Raw genomic sequence first — 26,665 nt, forward strand, 5'->3', positions numbered from 1 at the left:
TACTTTCCATATAATGCTTTCTTTCTTGGCACTTGTTACAATGAATGTATCACTTATGCAAACTATTGGGAACATCTGGAAGGCAATTGCTTAAGAAAAACCATTTGCACTACATTTTAATAACTAACAAACTCAGTAACATCTATGGTGTAAAGTACCCTGATTCAGACTGACACCATGGTGTATCTCCTCTATACTCTTTCACCTTTTCTGTGGACTGCTCACTGAAAATATATATCCTCTACACATTTTCCAGGCTATTTAATTCCTCTTTGCTGAATTTTCAAGTTTTATTTTCTAAAATATTGCTATTCCCTGAGAGAACTGCTTGGGCAATTAGACCATTTTCAACTATGCCTTTCATAATAAAAATCTGGTTGTTATACCAAGTTCCAAACACATTAAGTAATAAATTTGCAATGGCAAATAAAAAAGTGTCACACAAAATGAATACATAATAGGACATTAATTCTGCAAAAATTTACAAACAAATACACAAACACAGGCACACATTAGCATGGATAAAATGACTAGAATATGTATAACAACACTTAAAGTGGTTAGACTAGATGGTATAAAGATCAGTGATTTTTATTCATCTCTTCATTTTTCCCATATTTTCCAAATATTCTAACTTACTCAGGTATTACATTTATATTAAAATATATTTTAATTTTACAAGGACAATAACTCTCAGTAAAAATTTCATACATACTATTATGAAGTATACTAATTTTTAGTTACTGATTCTGCGAAGATATGAGCCTCAGATTTCTACTATGTGAATGTATTAGTCACCTTTCCTATTGCTGAACACAATATCCAACAACTAAAACTTAAATTTGGCTTATGGTTTCAGAGAGTTGAGTCCATATTTGGTTGGTTCTAAGGCAGAAACATCATGGAAGAAGAATGTGGTAGAGAAGAGGTGCTTAATTCATGGCTACCAGAAAGCAGAGTAGGAAAACAGTGGCAGAGAAAAAGGGGTGGCCAAGATCATGCCCCCCTGACACAAGTCACAACTAGAAATGTGCTTTACCAATTCCCTGGGCAGCTCCCAAGCCATCAAGTTGCACAATCAGGCTTAACCATCAGAATGGATTTTAAAAAGCAATTATTATTAAATAAGCTAGGCAATCTGACAATCTTTGTCTTTTATTTTGTAAGCATATTTCATCAATGTGTAATTCATTAATGTGTATTGTGATATTCATCATTTTTAGGGTTTATTTTGTCCCTCATTCTAATCTTTTCTCTCTGCTTTTTCGTAGTTACATATGTTATACATGTTTATAGGAACTATGTTGCGTTTGACTTGCTTAATTAATAAAGTATGCAATGAATCAATATATTTACCTGAATAATATAAGGGGTGAGAGTGTTTTAAGTCTGTTTGTATTTCACAATTTTGATGCTGTCTTTGTCTAATAGGTTAGATTTACTTATTCTTAAGCCTATACATTAAATGTTGATACACTTTTAATTTCTACTTCTCCTTATATCTTACATCTTCTACATAGAATTATTTTGCAAATGTCATGGAATACTTACAATTTTTTTTTTTTTGTACCGGGGATCAAAATTGGGTCCTTTCACTTGCAAGGCAGGCTGCAGAATCACTGAGCTAAATCCCCGGCCCTTCACAATTTTTTTTCATGTAACATTCGGTTGGTATTACTCTCTGTCAAATTCCCAGTCTTTTATTTCTCTTTGCCATATTTCATCATTATTCTTGAAACACATTCTGTATTTGTTGAGTTGTATGTGGTTGTTTTCTTTTTCGTGCTATTTAGAGGATGTTTTTGTACTGCCCCCAGGCTCTCATTTTTGCTATTAAGAAGTTAGTAGTCTTTAAAAAGAGATTTTTCTTCTTTGTGGATACATGTGAAGCTTTTTTTTGTCTTTGGTATTATGTAGTTTTGTTGTATTACAGTGTGTGTGTGTGTGTGTGTGTCTGTGTGTGTGTGTGTGTGTGTGTGACTGTGTGTTATTCCATGTAAAATTATTTGGCTTCCTGAAGTGTGTCCGATTAGTATTTTTCAACAGTTTTTGAAGTTGTTAAATATTTTTTCAAATATCTCCACATCTCTTTTTCTCTGTTATTTCTTCCTAAAACTCAAGGCAAATATATGTTAGATATTTCACACTATTCTCAGCTTTGGTTAACATCTCTTTTATAATCTACATTCATGATTCTCTGTGGTACATTTTGTATATTTGGTTTGATACCACAGCTGACTAACTTTCTCTCCTTACTTTGGTCTTTAACCTGCCCGCTGAGATTTTAAGTTCAATTGTCATTTTGTACTCTAACGTTTTATTTGACTTTTTTCAAGTCTGTCTTTTATACATCCCACTTTACTTACTAATAACTTAGAGTTTCTCTTTTATTCCATTTAACATATTATGCATTGTCAATATCTAAGCCAATAATTTTAGTGGCCTGAATCTTTTTGGTTCTGGTTTTCTGTGTCTTCTTTCTGATATTTTGCTCACACTATGTGAGGTCTTCTGTATTTATGTTTGTGTGTCTGAGATTATCAACTCAGCTCATATTCTTGGTGATTTTAATTTGAAGTTCTCAGAGCCTCAGGTAAAAGTATGCTCTTTAATTGAGGATATGTATTTGAATTTAGGCAATGCTACAGAGTAAATTGTGTCCCCCCACCAAATTCTTATGTTGAAATCCCAACTCTCACTGTTACTGTGTTTAGGGAAAGGAAACTTAGGGAGATAATTAATGATAAGTGAGGTCACAAGGGTGTATTCCTAACCCAATGAAAAGAGAGAGTAATATGTCTCTTTGAACGCACAGAAGAAAGGGCATTAGGAAGTTACAGAAGAAGACAGTCAGCTGCCAGCTAGATCATGCTGGCACCCTGAACTTGACTTCCTAGCTTTTATTACTTAAATAAATTTCTGTATTTGATCCATACATGCTGTGGTATTTTCTTGTGACAGCCATAACAGACTAAGCCAGAAACTATTACTAATATATTACCACTTTAGATTAAATTTTCCATTTGAAGGGGTTTTTTTGAGAAATATTCTACATGAGATTTGAGTTACAGTTATAAGTGTCCAAGAGAGATTTATTTTCCCTCTACTCAGTGCCACATTCTAATTAAGCAGGTTTATTCTTGGTCATAATTTCAGGAATAAGTATTTTAGGAAATAGAAGTAATTGTGCAGTAGACGGAATATTTAAACAAGGAGAAAGGAGAGATGGAGAGGGATATAAAAGTGTAATTTACAGAGCAACAAATCCCTAGGATCTGCAGCAATGCATGCACTTTGAATTACACAGGGAAATAGAGGCACAGTTTCAAATTATAGTATACACCAGGCATTATCTATCAATGTTATCTCATTTGATATTCTCAATTCACTTACTGCCTGGTAAGTGTTATTGTCTTGATTCTTTTTAATGAATCTAAAACTTCACCCAACAATATGATAATGATTAGCCATATATGACTATTTAAATTTCAGTTATCAACAAATACAATTAAAATTTTATTTCCTTATTTGGTTTTTATTGAGTTTTAAATTTGTACTTGCGACCAGCATTAAATAGCTACACGTGGCTAGCTGCTATCTTTTTGGGTTGTACAGTTATAGAACATTTTCATCATCACAGAAGATGTAGAACAGCACTCAATGAAGTGTCCCTTTAGAGAGAATCTTATAAATAATTTCTGATGATTTTGACAAATCTTTATCTGTGGGTGTTTCTCAGTTTCCAAGATTTATTTTATACATTGCTTGAAAAACTGTTCAGTATACTATTCTAAAAATGAATACAATGTCAATATATGTTTTAAGGTACAAGTAATTTAAATAGATTTACTTTTTGTTAAATCAAGCTAGTCTGAACTAGCATATGAAAACTCATATAAGCTTAAATCAACTAAGATCTAACAGTAAAAATATGTATATACCTTCAAATATATGAAGTTTCTTAAATAGATTCTAGGTGACAAAAATGTAATATCTTTACCGAGCTTAAAATTAATGCACTAGACTTCTAGACTTAATTGACAGATTCAGTAGAGTAGCTGGATATAAGGTCGACACTCAAAAAACAATAGCCTTCTTTTTTTGTGGGGGGGGGGGTACCGGGGATCAAACTCGGGTCTTTGCGCTTGCGTAGCAGGCACCAAAACCACTGAGCTAAATCCCTGTCCCAACAATAGCCTTCTTATACACAAATAGCAGACTGACTGAGAGAGAAATTAGGGAAACAATTCCTTTTACAATAGCATCCACAAAAATGAAATATCTAGGAATCAATCTAACAAAGGAAGCAAAAGACCTCTACACTGAAAACTACAGCACCCTGAAAAAGGAGATCGAGGAGGATATAAGAAAATGGAAAGACAACCCTTGCTTCTGGGTAGGAAGAACCAATATAGTGAAAATGGCCATACTTCCAAAACTACTATATAGATTTAATGCAATGCCGATTGAAATTCCAACAATATACTTCACAGAACTAGAGAAAATAATTCAAAAATTCATTTGGAACCAGAAGAGACCTAGAGTAGCAAAAGCAATTCTGGGCAACAGAGACATAGCTGGGGGGTATCACAATACCCAACTTGAAGCTATACTACAAAGCTACTGTGATAAAATCAGCATGGTATTGGCAATGAAACAGACCCGAAGATCAGTGGAACAGATTAGAAGACACAGAAACAACTTCAGACATACTCAGCCACATCATCTTTGACAAAGGAGACAACCACCCTCAACGGAGGAAAGATAGCCTATTTAATAAATGGTGTTCGAAAAACTGGATTTCAACCTGCCAGAGATTAAAACTAGACCCATATCTATCACCATGCACTAAACTAAGATCAAAGTGGATTAAAGATATAATTATTAAGACAGAAACACTAAACTTGCTGGAAGATAAGTTAGGTAGAACTCTTGAAGATATTGGCATAGGAAAAGACTTTATGAACAAAACCTCAACAGCACGGCAACTAGCAGAAAAAATCAACAACTGGGATCTCATCTTATTAAAAAGCTTGTGCACTGCAAGAGAAACCACCAACAGAGCTAACAGACAACATACAATGGGGGAAAAATTTTAGCAACTCTAACTCAGACAAAGGGCTACTATCTAGAATATATAAAGAACTGAAAAAAATTAGACCCCTTAAATTCAAAGACCCAATTCAAAAATGGGCATCTGAAATGAACAGACATTTCTCAAACAAAAAAGTACAAGCAGCAAATAAACATATGAAAAAATGTTCAACATCACTGGTCATTCGAGAGATGCAGATGAAAACAACACTGAGATTCCACCTCACTCCAGAAAGAGTGGCTGCTATCAAGAAATCAACCAATAACAAATGCTGGCAGGGGTGTGGGGAGAAAGGAACCCTTTTCCATTGTTGGTGGGAGTACAGACTGGTGTGACCACTATGGAAATCAGTGTGGAGACACTTTGAAGAACTAGGGCTAGAGGTCCCATTTGACCCAGCTATTCCCCTGATGAGTATCGTCCCAAAAGAATTAAAAGAATCATACCACAGCGATATGTGTGTACCCATGTTTATAACGGCACAGTTTGTAATAGTTAAAGCTTGGAAACAGTCCAAGTGCCAATCACCTGGAAACTGGATAAAGAAGATGTGTTTTTTTTAATAAAATGGAGTACTACTCAGCCATAAAGAACGAGAAGCTAGAGGCATTTATAGCCAAATGGATGCATATTGAGGCCATACTCTTAAGTGAAATAAATAGGACACACATGTGTAAATACCGAATAGCTTCTCTAGTGTGAGAAACTGAAAGTGCACATAAGAATTAAAAGGATTAATAACTAATAATTGATACTTTGAAATAGGAAAAGGTCCAAAGGGGTAGGGGTGGTGGGAGGAGATGGGGAAAGGAAAGAATGGAAAGGAAAAATTATGAGAAAAGAAAAAAAAATGGAAACGAACTCTATGTAAATAGGGAAGGGTGGAGGGGTGAAGGGCTCACAGGTAATGGGGAAAAAAAATAAGAACCAAGATACATCATGTACAGGTACAAGCACCCAATGATAAATGTAAACATATTGTTTACCTAAAATGTACCAATAAAAGAATTTAAGCAAAAAACAAAAATTGATGCACTAACCTTTGTTTCTTTAATGACAAAGAATTCACGTAAGAAGTGTAATCATCTTAATTTGAGTGTTTATTTTTATTCTAAATGTTTATATATATTATTATTAGTAAACCAAGATTTTCCTCATTTAATTGGTACATTTACTATTTTTAAACAATGTATTTCCTTTGCTTTTCTGTTATAAGCACACTCAAAATATAATTCCTAAAAGTCTCTTCTCCTTACTATAATATCTTAAATAAAAATTAATAGTAATTAATAGCCATATAAAATAACTCTCTCTAAACTCTTATATCCTCATGTACAGAAAATTCTGAGGACAATAAAATATATAAATGTAATTGTAGTTTTTTTCTACCCTAAAATATGTTTGACTTCCATTTCATTTCATTTAAGCAAGAAACATGAAAGTTGTCATTGGATACAAAGGCTAAAGAAAATCATCTCGTGTTACTTTTTAAACCGATTTTTCAAAGACAAAGTCTCAAACTCTACTTAATATCAAGAATCATTATGAGAAGAAATTGCAAAGCTTTTAAATGAAGATGTTCCATGGGGAACAGCGCCTGGCAAGAGATTGTCAGGCTCTGGAAACTCCGGGGAACAAAGCCAGCTCTCACGTCAGCCAATACCAGATAATAACTGAGGAGTTCAAGGTATCTCTAAAATCAATTATTTTTCTCTTAAATTCGGCAGACTCTTTCTGTGCTGAGAACTGAAATACTCAAGGGGAAGAACACCGGGCCCTCAAACCACTCGTGTCTACAACTGCACAGAAGTTGCTCTGACTCCCACAGCCTTTCCATTAGCGATTCTTAAAGAATTTGTAACAACATCACCTTGGCACTTGGGAATCGGGGAAAAAACAAAAACTACTTTGTTGTTTTAAGAAAGCACTTTCCAAAACAAAAACGACAGCAAAACCTCTCCAATTCCTACTGCTTAGATTTTTATCCAGAAATTATGAAGGATGCACTGTCAATATTAGGCTTTTATTCATAGGCAATCCATGAATTTATGATCTTGGGAAGACGTCAAATGACTCTTAGAAACAACCCAAAAATCACTATGAAGACAGATTGACTGTAATGTTTTATGCAACAGTTTTTGAAAAAGAAAACCCTTCCCAGGACATCTACCTACAAGTTTTCTAAAGTTCTTCAAGTAAACTCTGGTCTTTTCTCCATTTAGAAGATGCTGCTTAATTAGTTTAAGTGATAATGTGAAAATAACTGGAGTTATTTGTTTGTAATTTTTTCTCTTGAGTGTAACATAAAATTGGTGATGTGTTCTAATCTTGTGTAGACTACAATGAAATTTTTTGTTTGTATGCTTACATATAAATACCCAGAACAAGTATACATTTTCACCTCCCTCATATGCTTGCTATTTCCCCTTCTTAAGCATTTCCCCTTTCTAAAACTTGACAATTAATCTATTAGATTTCTATCACTTTCCATTAATTATGCCTGTTGTTAAACATATATATGGCTTTTTTCATTTAACGGGTTTTAGAATTCATCTGTGCTACTGCATGTATAAATTCTTCATTTTTAAAATTTCTGTTGCTGTTAAGAATTGAGTATATAATTGATAATGTGAAATAGGAAAAAATGTTCTAAAGGAATAGGGGAAGTGGGAGGGGTAGGGGAAATGAAAGAAGGGAAAGGAAAAAATGGAAACAAAGTCTGTAAATACGGAGGGTTGGAGGGGTTTAAGGGAGGGCAGGGTAATGGAGAAAAATAAGAACCACGATACATCATGTAAAGGTACAAGCTCCCAATGATGAATGTAACTGTATTGTATACCTAAAATGTACCAATAAACTTAACGGAAGAAAAAAGAATTAAGTATAAAATTTATCAGTTGAGTAATTTTTAACCCAAGAGAGAAATTTTTATTTTTAAAATTTAGGTTGTAGGGAAGCTAAATATTTGTGGTTAGATCTTCATTTTAGGAAATTTCATAGATTTAAAGAATGGCATGTGTATTTCAGGAGGTTATTGAGCTATAAATAATAGTAGTCATTTGCAGAGCTTTGACAGACCTCTAGTCACCAATCTAACAAATTACCTTTAGATTTCCCTGAGTTTTCCCTAGTTCCATTTTTCATAAAGTTAATACCACTGTTACAGTATCATTGAGTAAAACTGTGCCTTCAACAACTGGTCTGAAAGAAACATCTGGGAGTCTTATCCTGTACCCAAACTTTGATGAATTTTTGCTTTATCTGTATGTAGTCTCCTCTATTAAATAAAAAAGACAGATATAGATATAGCTATAGATATGGATATAGCTCTAGATGTGGATATGGACATGGATATGGATATGGATATAGATAGATACAGGTATAGGTTTACTTTAAATTTTTAATGTGGAGATCTGTGCTTCTACAAAGTAGGCACTCAAAAATATTGACAATGATATGATAATAAGGTCAAACACATTTAAACAGACACATTTTCTACTTATGATATTAATCTGTTAATGTGCAAATAATTGCAGTTTTAGTTGTAGATGGATATTTGTGCATTTTACAAAATAATCATTAAAAGGAACCCCACAACAGCTTTTGTTACAGTGCAGTGTTTTTTAATAGGACCATTTTTAAGATGACTTCTTTGTATCAGAGAGAAAACATTTGCAATTGGAAAGCAGTAGTAATTTTGAACATATATTAGGCATATTGGATTGATGAGAAAAAAACATTTACTAAACTTTCAACAGTTTTTCCTACTGCCTATACATTGTAACTATACATATATTGCTACTAGAGCCTTATTGTTTTGTCAAGATAACAAAAAAGCATTTCTGTTCTTCGGAAACAATGCTAAACATTATGCAGTTAAGGATATCTGGGAGATTTGCATCAGTCACAGGGTATGTCATGTTACAGAGTTATAATGATTATCCTAATAGTGACTTAAAACTTTCTATCATGTGCCAGAGGTGACTTTTGTTGGCATATTCAAGAGATAAGAAGGGTATCATTTACTTCTTGGCTCCTTATTAAGCCTGACCTTACAGTATTTCCTCTGAGTCCCCAAACATTTAAGTTTGCTGAAGTCTTGCTAAAATAGCCTCATGGGAATTTCTGGAAGGGGTACTTCTCATGGGTACACCTTAATGGGAAATTATTTCTGTATATTTCAAATGAATATTTTCTCAATATAAAGCATGTACTTAGAGTCTATTTTCTACAGTGAATCTATAGGTATCTTCAAACTTTACTTTTAAATTAAATCCAATGAGTGTTAAACAGCCTTTAGCTCTATAGTCACAGTCTCCTTGCTGCAGTTTTGTGCACAAAGCTCAAAGCACAGTGCCTACCTGAGATTAATATATTGCTAATGAAAGCATTTTTGCCTGAAAATGAATGGTTAAAGATAAACAACATGCTTGAACAAGCTCTCCAAGAATTCTCATGCTCACCAAAGATTGACAACCTCTATTTGGCTGAAATATCAAACTAAAAGAATTTGAAAATATCAGCAAGAAAAATCACTGGTCAATATCTAAGTTCCATATTAAGCAAAATTAACATAATCAACATAATTAAAACTTTTTTTGCTTTTTCACCTCTTAAGAGAGCAATAGAGGACCAACTAAGTGAGGTTTTATTCTCCAAAGACCTACAAATACAAATGACATTCCATACAAAGTTGAATCAGTCATTCATAGAGATCTAAAATTTGCACTAAGGCCTAATAGTCGGTGCATTAAAACCATAAAAATGTACAAATGACTTTATTTACACCCACCATTTTTCAAGGCCTTCCCTTTTTTATTCACCTCTTGTTCTGTCTTCATTTTTAGCTGCATGTCCAACTCTTATTGCACTTAGTCTCCTCTGTTTCAGATTACTCACTTGAAGAGCATGTTCCTTTTAGAAATTTAAATGATTTCAACATTGAGACGAGATTGTAATAAACTTACTCACTCCTAAGATGCCTTTAAGTAGCCTAATTATTTTACCCTATTAGGAAGACCCCAGATGCATTAGCTACTTACCTAAGCCACAGAAGCAAGATGAAATTCTGTAAATGTACGTATATATCTCATGCTTCTAAAAAGATTCAGTAAGTTTGTAATTAACAGAAGACAAATAAAAGGTTTCTATGAGATACAAACACAGATATTCTTAAGCTAAAAATTGTATGTGTTGCAAAGCAAATTTTGGTAATGCCATTTTTTTGTTAAGTACTTTTATTGGTACATTGTAGGTATACAACACAATTACATTTCTCATTGGGAATTGTACCTTTATATAATGCACCTTGGTTCTTATTTTTTCCTCATTTCTAGCCCTTCCTTCACCTTCTCCACCCTTCCCTATTTACAAAGACTTTATTTCCATTTTTTCCATTTCTCATCATTTTTCCTTTCCCTTCTTTCCTTTCCCCTGCCCCTCCCACTACCCCTACCCCTTTGGACCTTTTCTTCCTATTTTGCATTATCAATTATTCATTCTAATCATTGGTACATTTTAGGTATACAATATAATGACATTCATCATTGGAAATTTGCACCTTTACATAGTCTCTCTTGGTTCTTATTTTTCACCCTTGCCCAGCCCTCCCTTCAACCCCTCCATTCCTTACTATTTACAAAGATTTTGTTCTTATTTTTCCATTTTCTCATATTAATCCCATTCCCTTCTATCCTTTCCCCTAGCCCTCCCAATTCCTTCCCCTTTGCCCTTTTTCTTCCTATTTCACATTACTTATTATATATTTTAGTCCTTATTTACACTTTCAGTTTCTCACACCAGAGAAACTACTCGGTATTTACACATGTGTGTCCTATTTATCTCACTTAAGAATATCGCCCCAATGTGCATCCACTTAGCTATAAATGTCTCTAATTTCTCATTTTTTATGGCTGAGTAGTACTCCATTTGATTAAAAAAAAATTTTCTTTCTCCAGTCTCCAGTTGATGGGGATTTGGGCTGTTTCCAAGTTTTACCTATCACAAAGTGTGCTGCTATGAACATGGGTGCACATATATCACTGTGGTATGATTCTTTTAATCCTTTGAGGAAGACCCCAGCAGTGGAAGAGCAGGGTCAAATGGGACTTCCAGTCCTAGTTCTTTGAGGTATCTCCATACTGATTTCCACAGTGGTTGCACCAGTCTACACTCCCACCAGCAGTGGAGCAGGGTTCCTCTTTCCCCACAGCCGTGCCAGCATTTGTTTTTGGTTGATTTCATGACAGTAGCCATTATTTCTGGAGTAAGGTGGAATCTCAGCATTGTTTTTATTTGCATCTCTTGAATGACCAGTGACGTTGAACATTTTTTCATGTATTTATTTGCTATTTCTACTTCTTTGTCTGAGAAATGTCTGTTCATTTCAGATGCCCATATTCAGATTGGGTCTTTAAATTTGGGAGGTCTGATCTTTTTAAATTCTTTATAGATTCGAGATAGTAGACCTTTGTCTGAGGAAGAGCAGGTGAAGATTTTTTCCCACATTGTGGGTTGTCTCTTCACACTGATGATGGTTTCTCTTGCTGTGCAGAGGCTTTTTAATAAGAAGAGATCCCACTTGTTGACTGTTTGTGCTAGTTCATGGGCAACTGAGGTTTTGTTCATAAAATCTTTTCCTACACCAATGTCTTCAAGAGTTCTACCTAACCTCTGTTCCAACTGGTTCAGAATTTCTATTTTAATATTTAAATCTTTAATCCATTTTTATTTTAGTTTAGTGCATGGTGAGAGATATAGGTCTAGTTTTAATCTTTGGAAAGTTGAAGCCCAATTTTTCCAGCACCATTCATTAAAGAGGCTATCTTTCCTCCAGTGAGGGTGTTTGGCTCCTTTGTCAAAGATGAGATGGCTGAGTGTGTCTGGCGTGGTTTCTGCATCTTCTAATCTATTGCACCGGTCCTCAGGTCTGTTTCTTTGCCAGTACCATGATGTTTTATCACAGTAGCTTTGTAGTATACTTGCAGGTTGGGGATTGTGTTACCCCCTGCCATGTCTTTGTTACCTAGAATTGCTTTTGTTATTCTGGGTCTCTTCTTTTTCCAAATGAATTTTTAGATTGTTTTCTCAAGGTCCATGAAATATGCTGCTGGGATCTCAATTGGAATTGCATTGAATCTATATAGCAGTTTTGGAAGTATGGCCATTTTCACTATATTTATCCATCCTACCTTGGAGGAGGGGATGTCTGTCCATTTTCTGATATCATCTTCAATCTCTCTTTCAGAGTGCTATAGTTTTCAGAGAAGAGGTCTTTGATTTCTTTCACTAGGTTGATTCCTAGGTATTTCAGTTTTTTGAGGCTATTGTGAAAGGAGTTGTTTGCCCTATTTCTCTCTCAGTGAGTCTGTCATTACTGTAGAGGAAAACTATTGATTTTTGTGTGTTGACCTTGTAACCAGCTACTTGACTGAATTTGGTTATTAAGTCTAGAAGACTTTTGGTGGAGTTCTTCAGGTCTTCTATGTACAGTATCATGTCATCTGCAAATAATGACAATTTGCCTTCTTTATTTCCTGTCTTTATTCCTTTTATTTCTTTCTCTTGTCTAATTGGCATGGCTAATGTTTCCAGAACTATATTGAACAAGAGTGGTGATCGTGGACATCCTTGTCTTGTTACTGATTTTAGTGTGAAGGATTTCAGTTTTTGACCATTTAGTATGATATTGGCTGTTGGTTTTTCATAGATGACTTCTATCAGTTTGAGGTAGAGACCATCTATTCCAATTTTTGTAGGGTTTTTATCATAAATGCATGTTGGATTTTGTCAAATGCTTTTTCTGCATCTATAGAGATAATCATAGGGTTTTGTCCTTGGCTCTATTGATACAGTGTATTGCATTGAATGATTTGCATATATTGAATCATCCCCGCACCCCTGAGATGAATCCCACTTGATCAGGGTGTATGATCTTCTTAATGATCTTCTGCATTCTGTTTGCCATTATCTTATTAAGGATTTTTGCATTTATATTCATTAGTGAGAGTGGCCTATAGTTCTCCTTTTCGGTTGGGTCTTTCTCTGCTTAGGGCATCAAGGTGATGCTTGCTTCCAGGAATGAATTTGGGAGTACTGCTTCCCTTTCAATTTCATTGAAGAGTTTAAACAGTCATGGCAGCAGTTCCTCTCTAAATGTTTTGTAGAATTCAGCAGTGAAGCCATCAGGGCCTGGGCTTTTCTTAGTTGATAAGTTTTAATACGTTTTCAATTTCATTGGTTGATATTGAGTTGTTTAGAATTTTTAGGTCTTCTTCATTCAACTTTGGTAATTCATATGTATCTAAGAATCTGTATATTTCTTCTGTGTTGTCCATCTTATTGGCGTATAGGTTCTGGAAGTAGGTATTGATGATCCTCTGGATTTCTGCTGGGTCTGTTGTAATTTCACCCTTTTCATTCTTAATTGCATGGATTTGGGCCTTTTCTTTCCTTTTTCTGATAAGGTTGGCTAAGGGTTTGTTAATTTTGTTGATTCTTTTAAGAACAAACTCTTGGCTTTATTGATTTTTTTGTATCTTTCCCTTAGTCTCCATTGCATTGATTTCTCCTCTGATCTTTATAATTTCCTCCCTTGTATAAGCTTTGAGGTTGTCCTGCTCTTCTTTTTCTAGAAGCTTGAGGTTCAGCATCAGGTTGTTTAATTGGGCTCGTTCTGTTTTCCTAATATGTGTATTCACTGCTATGAATTTCCCTTGTAAGACTGCTTTTATTGTGTCCCATAGATCCTGATATGTTGTATTGCCATTGTCATTTAATTGAAGGTGCTGTTTGATTTCTTCTTTAATTTCCTCTGTGACCCATTGGTTATTCAGAAGTGTGTTGTTCAATTTCCACATGTTTATGAAATTTTTCTAGTTTCGTTTGCTGTGGATCTCCATTTTCATCAAACTATAGTCTGAAAATATACAGGGCATAACTTCAACTCCTTTGCACTTACTGAAACATGTTCTATGTGTGAGTATGTGGTCTATTTTGGAGAATGACCTATGTGCAGCTCAGAAGAATGTGTATTCTGATTTTGTGGGGTGGAACACTCTGTAAACATCTCTTAAGTTCATTTGTTCAAGAGTTCAATTGAGTTCTAGTATTTCATTACTTATTTTTAGTCTAGTTGATCTACCTATTTGTGACAGTGGGGTGTTGAGGTCCCCCACTACAATTGTATTAGTGCATATATGACTTTTCATGTCTATTAGTATTTGTTTTATATACTTGGGGACACTAGTGTTTGGTGCATAGATATTTATGATTGTCATCTCTTCCTCTTGGATTCTTCCCTTTACAAGGATGTAGTGTCCTTCTTCAACTCTCTTAATCAGTGTTGGTTTGAAATCTACTTGATCTGCCAAGAGGATAGCTACTCCTGCTTTTTCTCAGGTTCCTGTTACATGGAGTATTGTTTTCCACCCTTTAACTTTCAGTCTATGAGTTTCCTTTTGAATTAAGTGTGTTTCTTGTATGCCACATATTGTCGGATTTTGCTTCTTGATCCATTCTGCCAGTCTATTTCTTTTGATTGGTGAATTGAGACCATTAACGTTGATGGTTATAACTGAAACCTATTGACTTGTCATTGCCATGACTTTTTCTTTTTATTGGGTTCTCCCCCTTTCCATTTAATTTCTTGTCATGCTAGATGGGTTCATTCTGCTTTGCTTCCTGGGGTTGTGATCCTCAATGTCTGTTCCTAGGCTATTGTGTAAAATTCTTTGGAGTGCTGGTTTGGTATTCACAAAGTTCCTAATGTGTTCTTTGTCATGAACGTATCTTATTTCTCCATGAATTTTGAAAGATAGTTTTGCAGGTTACATCAACCTGGGTTGGAGGGTGTTTTCTTTTAGGGCTTGGAATATGTCACTCCAAGCTCTTCTTGCCTTGATGGTTTGTGTTGAGAAGTCTGCTGTGATTCTGATGGGTTTTCCTTTGTATGTGATTTGTTTCTTTTCTCTGACTGCTTGGAGAACTTTGTTCTTCTGTTGTGTTTCTGGAATCTTAACAATGATATGCCTATGTGTAAATTTTTTGTGATCAAGGCTATTTGGAATCCTATATGCCTCACTTACCTGTATGTCAAATTCTTTTCTTCTGCTTGGGAAGTTTTCTGCCATTACTTCTGTGAAGAGTATTTTTTTTTACGTCATCTGCACTCTCTCCTGTTTCTTCATTGACTCCAATCAGTCTTATGTTATTCTTTTTTGCATCATCTAGCAGCTGCTGGATTGATTTCTCATGTTCTCTTTTAATTTTGAAGCAGTTTTTCTGTTCCTGGTCATTAATTGCAATCTTATCTTCTATATCTGAAATTCTGCCCTCACATTGGCTTATTCTGCTGTGTAGACTTTCAATGAAGTTTTTTATCTCCTGGAAATCTATTTGCATCTGTTTTATGGATTCCATTTGTTTCCTATTTTGGAATTCCAACTGTTCCTCAGCTCCTCTCTAGATTTATTTATCATGTCTTGCACTAGGAGCACAATTTCTCCTGTTATCTGAGAAATTATTTCTGATTTCATTTTTTCTAGGTTCCCTTTTGTTGCCAGTTCAGTGTGTACAGGTGTTTGAGTATCAGAGTATTCCATCTCATTTCCCTTTGGGTTTGTTGTAGGTGATCTGAAAGTCTGGTTTTGAGACTTATTTACGTGTTTTCTCATTTTAACTGGAGGGCGGGGGAGGGGGTGCTGTTGGCGCTGATGTGGATCACCTCCTCTGAGCTGGGAGAGGTGGGACAGGGGTTGGGAGCAGCAGTAGGGATGGTGGCCAGAAGCCCCTTTCTCTGGGCCAGGAGTGGCAGGACCTAAGGTGTCCCAAAAGCCCTTTCCTCTGGGCTGGGAGCAGCGGGAGGGATGGTGGCTGGGAAGCCCCTTCCTCTGGACCAGGAGCAGTGGGACGGCAGCTCAGAAGCCCCTACCTCTGGGCCTGAAGCAGCGGGAGGATGATTATGCCATTTTTGAACCCAAACCTTAGACAGCTTTTCTCATTGTACAGCAGTGATGCCATGCAAAAAATACATGTTAAATGCGAATCACAATTCAACTTCCCTAAAGAAGGGTGCTTGGGGGAAATTAGTTCTGAGTTTAAGTCATCAGGCTATCCTGAGGTTTAAATATGGTTTTCTTGCACCACAATTCAGAGTGGGCTTGGCACTCAATGTGGCAGTGCTGCTGCCAAACATTTAGGGTTAGGTGTTTGGGTCATGGAGGTGGAGCCGTCTGAAATGGATGAATGCTTTTGTCCTGGGTCTGGATTAGTCATCATGTGAACAAGTTTTTTAAAAACAAGGTCACCCTTTGTTTTGCCTCTTCCACATATGCTTTCTTGCCCTTCTGCTTTGTTGCATGAGTTTAAACAGCAAGAGATTCTTACCAGATGTGGCTGCTTGATGTTGAACTTGTAGCCTCCAGAAACATGAGTTAAAATCAACCTCTTTTCAAAAATAAATTACCCAGTCTCAAGTATTCTCATATAGCAACAGAAAAATGGATGAGAAAGACTCCAAGTTTTCTTTATGTTATAGAGCACATGGATTTAAAATATTGCCCTAGGAAAAATTCATGCATTAACATATTCTATGTCAGTATATTAGTTGCTATGGCATGATAAGATAATGGTGTGGATTTAAATGGTTACAATATTCTCATAAACATGAAGTTCAACTGAAGAAAACATTCTTCCTTTGTTCTTCTCTTATGTGATCAAAATGGGTCTTCTTTCACCAACACATTAAATGATGTGATATCCAGTGACTTTACCTCTTTTCAGGTTGCTCAATCTCAGGAAAGATGCCCTCCACTGTTGGATCTACCTGTTCTTGGAGAGACACTCAGATATTCTGTTTATATAGAAAAGGAGCTACCTGTTCTAGGTGCAGGCCTGAAGCATGAAGGTATAAGTTTAATATAAATGCTCCACAGGAAGAACCCAATTATTATGCAGTAAACTTGCTGTTCTCTCCAAACAATATAAAACAATACAATCAGTATGTTAATCACCATCTGTCTGATGTCCTCCTTTTATTTCTCAGTTGGCTCCACATTGTGGGAAAGGGAAAAGCTGGAGCGAGGGAAACATGAATAGAACCTCCAACCCCAAACAAACAAATTCAAGCAGTATACTGAAGGAAAGTATCCTCTCAACTCAAAATCCCAGTTGCTTTTTTGTCAGCCCGACCTCTTTCCTCTTCCTATTGACAACAGGATACCTCCCCTCCATTTTGGAGATAACGGATAGGCTCTCCAGATCATTATGTGCTCCAGTGGGGGCTGATTATACTGGCACCCTGCCCCACCTTGTCCACTGCTATAGACACATGATCCATGCTAAAAACAGACACACATTCAAATTCTTTCTCAGGAAGCCAGATCTCTGGTGGCAGAGCTGTGAGGATACATGATTAGCTTTTCACCACCTTCTAACTGTGATGAGAAAATGAAGCTAACATGCAGAGGTGAGGAAAGATGGCAGAAAACATCCTAGTGTCTTCCAGTCCCAACATTTCTTCCTCAAGCTCATTTCTCTTCCCAACTTTGTAGACCATTAGCCCTGCCCAACTTAGTCCAAAACAATATGGTCACTCACAATGAAAATATTCCTAGCTCATAAAATGCTCAACTAAATTCCAGTTGCAAAAATAAATAAATGGAAAAGAAATCATACTCTAAAGCCTATAAGAAAGCAGAAATGTGTAACTAACATATTTCAAAATTAAAGATGATACAAAGGAATGTCAACTGAGATGGACAAAATAAATAACAAGTACTTCAATTTGTCAAAAATCCTTAAAAATGTAACTGGATAATACAAAGACAGCACAATGTTTGCTGAATTTTTAACAATGGGGTTACTGGATAATATACTTTAAATACACTGCTAAAGAGTAACACTAATGTCCCTCAGAGTAAAATGTATGAATGTAAAAACAGGCAATTTACAAAGAGATAATATAAATGGCTTATACACATTTAAATATATTACAGAATGCAAAATGAATTACAGCTTCTGGCCAGATGTTTCCACAGACGTGTGTGTCGCTATGATTTAGATATGGTCTGAGTGTGTCTTTTAAGGAGGCTTGGATCTCAGGGTAGCAAAAAGGGAGGTGGTGTGGACCTTTAAGACACAGAGCTCCTGGCAAGTCCTTAGGTCCTGGCTGGGGTGCTGCCCTCAGAAAGATTTAAGGGAGATTGCATGGGACTTTGAGCTAGTTTTCACTAGAGAAAGTTGTAATAAAGACAAACCAGAACCCAGAAGTGCTGTCTGGCTTCCTGTCAGTGTACAGGATCTCTTGCTCCCACATACTATCCTGCCACTCTGGTTTCACCTGTCACAAGGTCCTTGGCAAAGGTGAGCCCAGGCCAGCACGCTGCCTCTGGCTCCCCAGAGCCGTGAACTAAGTAAACTTTTCTTAATAAAGTCAGCCTGCCCCACGCATCTCACTCTAATAACAAAAACTGAACTAATCCACATGTGAAGTGGGTATTCATATGCTTTTAAATGGGTATTTAAGCTGTTATTTTGCAGGCAATTTAGTACATTTTCTAAGTAGTTTTTATCATTTTCATCCCATTTATCATCTTATAACTTTATTTCTAGAAACTTCCTCCAAGAAGGCAATTTAAAATTACTAGAAGACTTCTTACGCTTAGAGATAGTCACAGAAGTGTCAAACTAAAAATGATCTAAATGTTTTGCAATAGAAGTATTAAAGTTTGATATATTAATGTATTAAATAAAATTTAGCAATTAGTTATACCAATAAAGAATTTATGATGAATCTGGGAAAATGCTTCCATATCAATTTAAAGAAGACTAGTGGAATAACTTATGTATAGTGATAATTCAACTAAATAAAAATAGATATAGACCAAATAAGGGAAATAAATATACCCCAAATTTAATGGTATTTTTAACTGAGTAGTAAAATCATAGGCATACTATTTACCTTTCATGTTTTTCTCTATTTTCTCCAAATACAGAAGGATTTATTTTTATTATAAAAATTTTCTATGTGAAGATTTTATTACTTTTATTATAAACTGTTCTATGTGATGGTTTAACATTTTCTAACAGGATTTTTTAAACCTTTTGCTTCAGAACTTCAGAATTGACTTTTTAGTCATTAGTCACAGGCTGTCTGTAATCATAGTAAAACTCAGGCTCTTCTCCTATATGCTTTTCCCTTGCTCCTACAAACACCCCCTGTATTGCTAGCTTACTGTTGGGCTGTTTTTTCACACAGTATTTTGAGGGGAAAAATTACCTACATGCAAATACTAAGTGTCATTAGTTTATCTCCAATGAGGCAATGCAATTGCAACAAAATCCACAGCTAACAAAAAACCCAGTAATAACTGCTGCCACATAAAATAAAATGTGCATTTCACTAATCACATGCTGTCTGGAATATTCCTTTTCCATGGCAACTACCTGGCTTTCTTAGATAAGCATTTCTGATTCAAGTACACAATTGGCAGTCCTGCCCCAGCTTGATTGACCTAGTTTAGTGCAGCTAGTTCTGCAGCTTGAATTTGAAATGCTTCTGTTGAAATAAAATTTCAATTGTAAGTATTAATTAAATGCCTTTTCAATATATGTTTTAGAAATTTAACATTGATTCGTGAAAAGTGTTTTTCAGAGTTAGAAATAGCATTGGTAAAATAAGTACAAAGGAGATCTCTGATCTAGAAATAGTATTGTGAGGGGACAAATACATGGCAACGTGTTTTAAGACCATGCTAAATATTTAAAGAGAAGATAAGTTACTTTTCTTGGGTGAAGGCAAGAGCAGACTATCCTATCCATCTGACACAGAGCTGGCCTTTCAAAACCCAGCACCAATTTTACTACCTTTCCTCCAAATGACAAGGTTTCTCTTTCTTCCTTTCATATATCTTTGTAATTTCACGCCACCTTCGCCCTCGTATGCTGTCCAATCCAATCTTGTAAGTGAAAACTAACAACATGATTTTTTGTTTAAAATTTAAAATGTCTTGATATTGGTAGCCCATTAATAAATATTCTCTGAGAACTAACACTTACTTTAAAACACTTAAAAATAAGTGTCATGATTTATGTAGCTATGTGATAAGCAAAGGGGTTTACTAAGAAAAAAAACTTTGTGTTCATCTTTATAAAGGAATAGTTTTTTTAAAAACACAGCTGGACCCAATCCGAAAATGGGCATCTGAAATGAACAGACATTTCTCAGACAAGGAAGTAGAAATAGCAAATAAATACATGAAAAAATATTCAACATCACTGGTCATTCAAGAGATGCAAATGAAAACAATGCTGAGATTCCACCTCACACCAGAAAGAATGGCTGCTATCATGAAATCAACCAATAACAAATACTGGCAGGGCTGTGGGGAAAGAGGAACCCTGCTCCACTGCTGGTGGGAGTGTAGACTGGTGCAACCACTGTGGAAATCAGTATGGAGATACCTCAAAGAACTAGAACTGGAAGTTCCATTTGACCCCACTATTTCCCTGCTGGGGATCTTCCCCAAAGAATTAAAAGAATCATACCACAGTGATATATGTGCACCCAAGTTCATAGCAGCACACTTTGTGATAGGTAAAACTTGGAAACAGCCCAAATGCCCATCAACTGGAGACTGGATAAAGAAAATTTTTTTTTAATCAAATGGAGTACTACTCAGCCATAAAAAATGAGAAATTAGAGACATTTATAGCTAAGTGGATGCACATTGGGGTTATATTATGAAGCAAAATAAATAGGACACACATGTATAAATACCAAGTAGTTTCTCTGGTGTGAGAAACTGAAAGTGTAAATAAAGACTAAAATGTATAATAGGTAATGTGAAATAGGAAGAAAAGGGGCAAAGGGGAAGGAAGTGGGAGGGATAGGGGAAAGGAAAGAAGGGTATGGAATTAATATGAGAAAATGGAAAAATAGGAACCAAATCTTTGTAAATAGGGAGGAATGGTGGGGTTGAAGGGAGGGCTGGGCAAGGGTGAAAAATAAGAACCAGGAGAGACTATGTAAAGGTGCAAATTTCCAATGGTGAATGTCATTATATTGTATACCTAAAATGTACCAATGATTAGAATGAATAATTGATAATGCAAAATAGGAAGAAAAGGTCCAAAGGGGTAGGGGTAGTGGGAGGGGCAGGGGAAAGGAAAGCAGGGAAAGGAAAAATGATGAGAAATGGAAATAAAGTCTTTGTAAATAGGGAAGGGTGGAGGGCGTGAAGCGAGGGCTAGGAATGGGGAAAAAATAAGAACCAAGATGCATCATGTAAAGGTACAATTCCCAATGAGAAATGTAATTGTGTTGTATACCTACAATGTACCAATAAAAGATTTTAAGAAAAAAAAAAAAACACAGCTGGCACCAAAGCCTTTCTAGTTGTGCAAGTGAAGGGATTCCAGAAGAAAACAACACAGAAGAGTAAAAAGTAGACTGGGCTTTTCATGTGGATGGGTGACATACAACCTGTTGAGAGTCTGAGGAGGCGAAATGTCCAGGAAAGTTGAACTAATTTTGCCTGAGGGTTCAGCCAGGACATTGATTTCCTGCCGGTGGCCTTACTTAGTTCTCAGGCCTTCGAACCCCAGAGGGGATCTATTACCTCTGCAGGACCTTTCCTGGGTGCCGGGCTTGCATATGGGAGATTATGAGACTGCTCAGCCTCCATGTAATACTTTCATTTCAAAATAAAAAACAAGAAAAACCTGAAATACTTTTCTGTTAGCATAACATGTCCTCATATTGGGTTTTCCAATTAAAATAAGTCTTACAGAATCTCAAAGACTCCAGTGATGATCAATTATAAAATAAAATGTATTTTTATTTAAAACTGCAATACTGAGAGACTTCTTTTGTGGCAGTTATAGAAAACTGACTAAAGTATGTAAACCTATTGATGAAAAAGGGAAAAATTCTGGCTGCGTTTTTATTGCTCCATACAGTTAAACCCTTTCCTGCAAAGGTATCAAAAGATTTAGGAATATTTAAATCTTCTAAAAATTTTAATGCTTTTAATTCCTAGTGTATGTAGATTTCATATCAGGATATTGTAAGAGTAATTTCAGAAAATTACTTATTTTTCCCTTATAGAAAAGTTTTGGAATCTGCTTAATAATTAGTATAGAAAGAGAAATGAAAAAACCAAAGAAAATAAAACATCATATGTACTTTTCAGTAAAAGTCTTAAACTTCATCTTAAACTTGCTCCATTTTCCTTTTGGGGGGCTGGAAAAAGTAAATACTACCTCCAAGTAATATGTACAAGGGAAATGCATGTTTTTACAAAGTAGCAAATGTTGTCTCTATGGGTTGCCACAAATTACTTATTTCACAGCAACCATATTGCACTCGAAGTTGCTTCATTTCTACTAAATGAACAATAAAATGGTACTTCTAAAAAGAGTGTCTGGAGCTCGAGCAATAACTGTAAAATTAAGGAGATGTCAGTGGGACCAGATGTTTGTAATTACATCTAAACTGCTGTGAAGGCGCTGAAAAACTGGCTGAGAAAAGGGAATGAGGCTTGAGGCTGATCAATGGGCAAGAAATTATTTCCCATACAGTCCTATGTGAATTTTTTGGCAGATCATTAGCATAAATTATATTGATCTTCAAAAAAGCATTTAGATCTTAGCAAATGAGCGAACTATTACTTTAGCATAATTTAAAAATAAGTACCACGTGGTTCAACTAAAACTCTCTACTTTCATACATTTTCCTCTCTTTGATTGGATACTCAAACAAAACAAACTGGTGCTATTACTAATAATTTATTGTTAACACAATATTGTAATTTATAATTTTAAATTTCACAGATAAATATTTATTGGATACTTAATATGTCTTGGTCTGCGTTTGAAGAGGCATTCATTTAGGTGATTCAGGCAACAGCACTGTAAGGTAGTGGTGCTGTTACTGTATCTCTGTAGTGGGGCATACTGGACCCGGAGGAAAGGTGGGAAGCATGCAGGAAGTAACACAGTAGTGAGTAGCAAAATTCCTATCTACACTGAGTCTGCTTTCCAAGCCCATGCTCAATGATCATGCTGTACAGCCACTCTGAGAACTTCCTGAAAAGTTCCTGGTATTAGACACCCTAATATATGCCATCCACATAATTTCACGCCATTCTCCCAGTAGCTAGGATGATGTTTGTTTTACAAATAGAAAACTGAGCTACAGAGGATATAATTAATCCAGTCAAGGCCAATAGCTACTAATTGGTGAATACAGGCTAGGTCTTTCTGAACTCAATTCTATTCCTTGTCTATCATGATTTGGTTTTGTAGTTGCTTTCTCTGTAATTTTACATTATTTGCATGATATTAAATGGTGAAATATTTTGGAAACATTCATAATATGAAAAGCATATGTAGATATGTCTTTAACAATTACAATGCACTCAAGATTAACACAAAATTCACATAAAATGATGTGTTTTACCATTGTACATTTTGTTATCCATCAGCTCTGGTTGCTCTTCTGACCATACAATTCCATATATACTATATATGATGGGACTTCCCATTATGTATAAGAAAGTTCATCTCTTTCTCTGGCATATACTTGTTCCTATATGATGTCCTCACTCTTTAACAGAAGTGTTTTTACACAATTGTAAACCACACTTTATGATCTGTTTCCCTCAAGAATAGTTTTAATAGGACAACACCTAAATGGTAGGTACACTTAGTTAAATTAAAAATGAAATTTACACATGAATTAGGCTTTGGCATGATTTCTCCTAAAGGTTGACATACATTTTGAAAAATACTTGGAAACACACTTACATTCACATAATTACTCCTACACTTAATTTGTTTTAGGTTATTTTATTGATGAATGTTTCAATTGTTTCTTTTTATTTCCTTACTGCACATGTTTTAATCTACCTCTTTGTTAAGGTAAAGGTAAAAGATTATCTTGTTGATCCTGTAGGATTTTTAAAAATACACCTTATTGTGCATGATTCATGAATCTTGGCAGATAAGAGGGATACATACTGTAACATTTACTGTTTAAATCAAAGTGAATTAATATTTAGTTGTGGTCAGAAAATTCTTTTTCTCATCTCTCTTGATAAAACCAGAACAGTGCAAATCAAGGATATCACTCCCATACTGCTATGGTCACCCTTGTCCATGTTATCTTTGGAACTGTAAATTCAAAATATGCAAAGCATCCACATCTGCTACCATCTCAGAACATTCCTTTAATGCCATGTTTTAACAGAACTCAGATTTATTTCTGAAGACACCAGCCTCTCAAGAGTTTGCTATTCTTTTACATCTCAAGAAATTCCCAGTCAAGAAGACAGATCGCCTTCTTCTTTCTCCTCATGAAAGCCTCCATATAGTTAGCTCTCTGTGAACCACACACCATCACATTTACTGCCTTCCCATTGTTAACATCTCCCCACATCCTGCTCACTTCTTTTCCAGACTCTGGCATTAGGCGCACAATCTCCTTTTCTAACCCAACCCTGCTGTTTACCTGTTTAATGACAATATCCATCTCAGTGGCCCATCAGTATCTTGATGTCAGGATTCCCAATGTTCTTCTCACCTGCTGCACTTTGCCCATACACCCCCGTCTCAGCTTGGACTTATCGTTATCTTTAATCATCATGCATACCTCCAATTACACCTTTATTATTATTATTTTTTTTGGTACCAGGGATCAAACTCAGGACCTTGGCTGGCTCAGCAGTCCATCCTTCTCTACCAGGCCATCAATATTTGGAATTCTGTGCACTTTATATTTTCTCATTTTATCATATCTCTTGTGGAAAAATCATTTATTCTCACAGGTTCAATGACATACAAATACATGAATACATGTATATCTGTGTGTCTACCTATCTATGTCTCTAACTCAGCTCATTCTTTAAATGTCACATCTCTTATTCAAGGAATACTAACATTTACTTTGATATTCAAAAGACCTCAAGTTCATAATGGCTAACATAAATTTTACAATCTCCCTCACATTCTACCCAAATCTATTTCCATCCCAGCATTGTTTACCTCTTTTTAAGGATAAGCTAAAATATAAAATTTTGTGCATTTACCTTTTATATTATTACTTTGATATTCATATGCATATTGTGAAATGACTACTTTTAGCTAATGAATATATGCATTTCCTTTCACAGCTGTCATTTGTAATAAGAGAGCCTGTTCATCAAAGTATGCCCACTAGAAAGCTAGGGTGGTTTTATAGCTTTCTCTCTTCTCATTCCATTTTTAATCAATCATTAAATCTTATAAACTTGATTTCATAAATTTCATGGACACATACTTATTTTATCCCTAAACACCAGCTCTATGAATCCTAGTCCATGCTATCACATTCCTTTTCTCTGGGATATTGAACTAGTCTCCTAAGTTTCCTACCCACATTTATTCCTGTTCTACTTCATTCATTATAAGGTCAGCTGAGCTTTTAAAAATGTAAAGATAATGTTATCATGACACTTATCTGATTAAAATTCTTTACTGTTCTTAAAACAGAAAGCTCATTAACTGCTATGGTTTAGATCTCAAATGTCACCAGAAGTGTTATGTGGTAAAGGGGGTGGTTTTTGGAAGGTGATTGGACCATGGGGGCACTATACTCATTAGTGGGTTAATTCACTGATGAGTTCATAGGTGAATGTGCTGTTAGGAGGTGGGCCCTGACTCCAGGAGATGGGTCACTGACCTGAAAGGGTGCATCCTGGTCCTGGGCTCCTGCCTTATTTCCTGGATGCCACTGGTTGAACAGCTTTCCTAGCCAAACTCCTTCTACCGTGGAGCCAGGTAATCATTGACTGAACCCCCTGAAATGGTTAGCCAAAGTAAAACTCTCCTCATTTAAGCTGTAGGTATAGGGCATTTTATCCTAGAGCCAGGAAAATGACTAATACATTAACCAAGCCTGCACTGTCCAGCACAGATGTGCCCTATCTATCTAGCTTGATCTTGAACCACATTTCACCAGCTTGCTCTACTCCCATTTCAATGGCTCTCTGGGCTTTCACACACACAAAACAAGCAAAGATTATATCTTACATGCCCTTTCACAAAGTTTCCTTGTAGTGAAGCATAATTCCCTTCCTTCTTCCTTCCGATAAATCTTATCCTTCATATCTCAACAGAAATGGTCACTTATTTAAGGTTTTTATTTTTTAACTAGTTATTTATTTTGCATATACTTGTATACCACTGTTGTATTGCATTTTCAATTTTATACTTTTATGTGTTTGGTTATTTAAGTACTGGCTATTTCTCCAACTAGACCATAAGGTCATGTATGGCCAATGCCAAGTATAAGGTTGACAATAGTGGCCATTCAATAAATACAAGTATTTGTAGAATATTAAATTTAACACAGATGATTCCAGTCATCCAGGCTGGTGAATTTGTGGAAAATTAAATCATTGGTATTATGAGATAAATCAAAAAATATGATAAAATAAAAATTTAAAGTTTAAGGAATATAAACTAGAAATTAATGATAAAAATTTTAATAGCAGGATTAGAAAGTGATTGCCTTAGTTTTTTGACTTTCTC

At 35.5% G+C, this 26,665-nt stretch overlaps 1 protein-coding gene across 21 annotated transcripts in view; it reads right to left on the minus strand.

Annotated features, from left to right (window-relative positions):
* Positions 1–26,665, minus strand: part of Marchf1 (membrane associated ring-CH-type finger 1) — a 1,027,787-nt gene that overhangs the window by 261,736 nt on the left and 739,386 nt on the right. The gene's annotated exons all lie outside the window — the stretch shown is intronic.

This window comes from Heterocephalus glaber, unplaced genomic scaffold, assembly GCF_053883595.1.
Source record: "Heterocephalus glaber isolate CG9 unplaced genomic scaffold, H.glaber_assembly_v1.0 deba00001460, whole genome shotgun sequence".
Lineage (NCBI taxonomy): Eukaryota > Metazoa > Chordata > Mammalia > Rodentia > Bathyergidae > Heterocephalus > Heterocephalus glaber.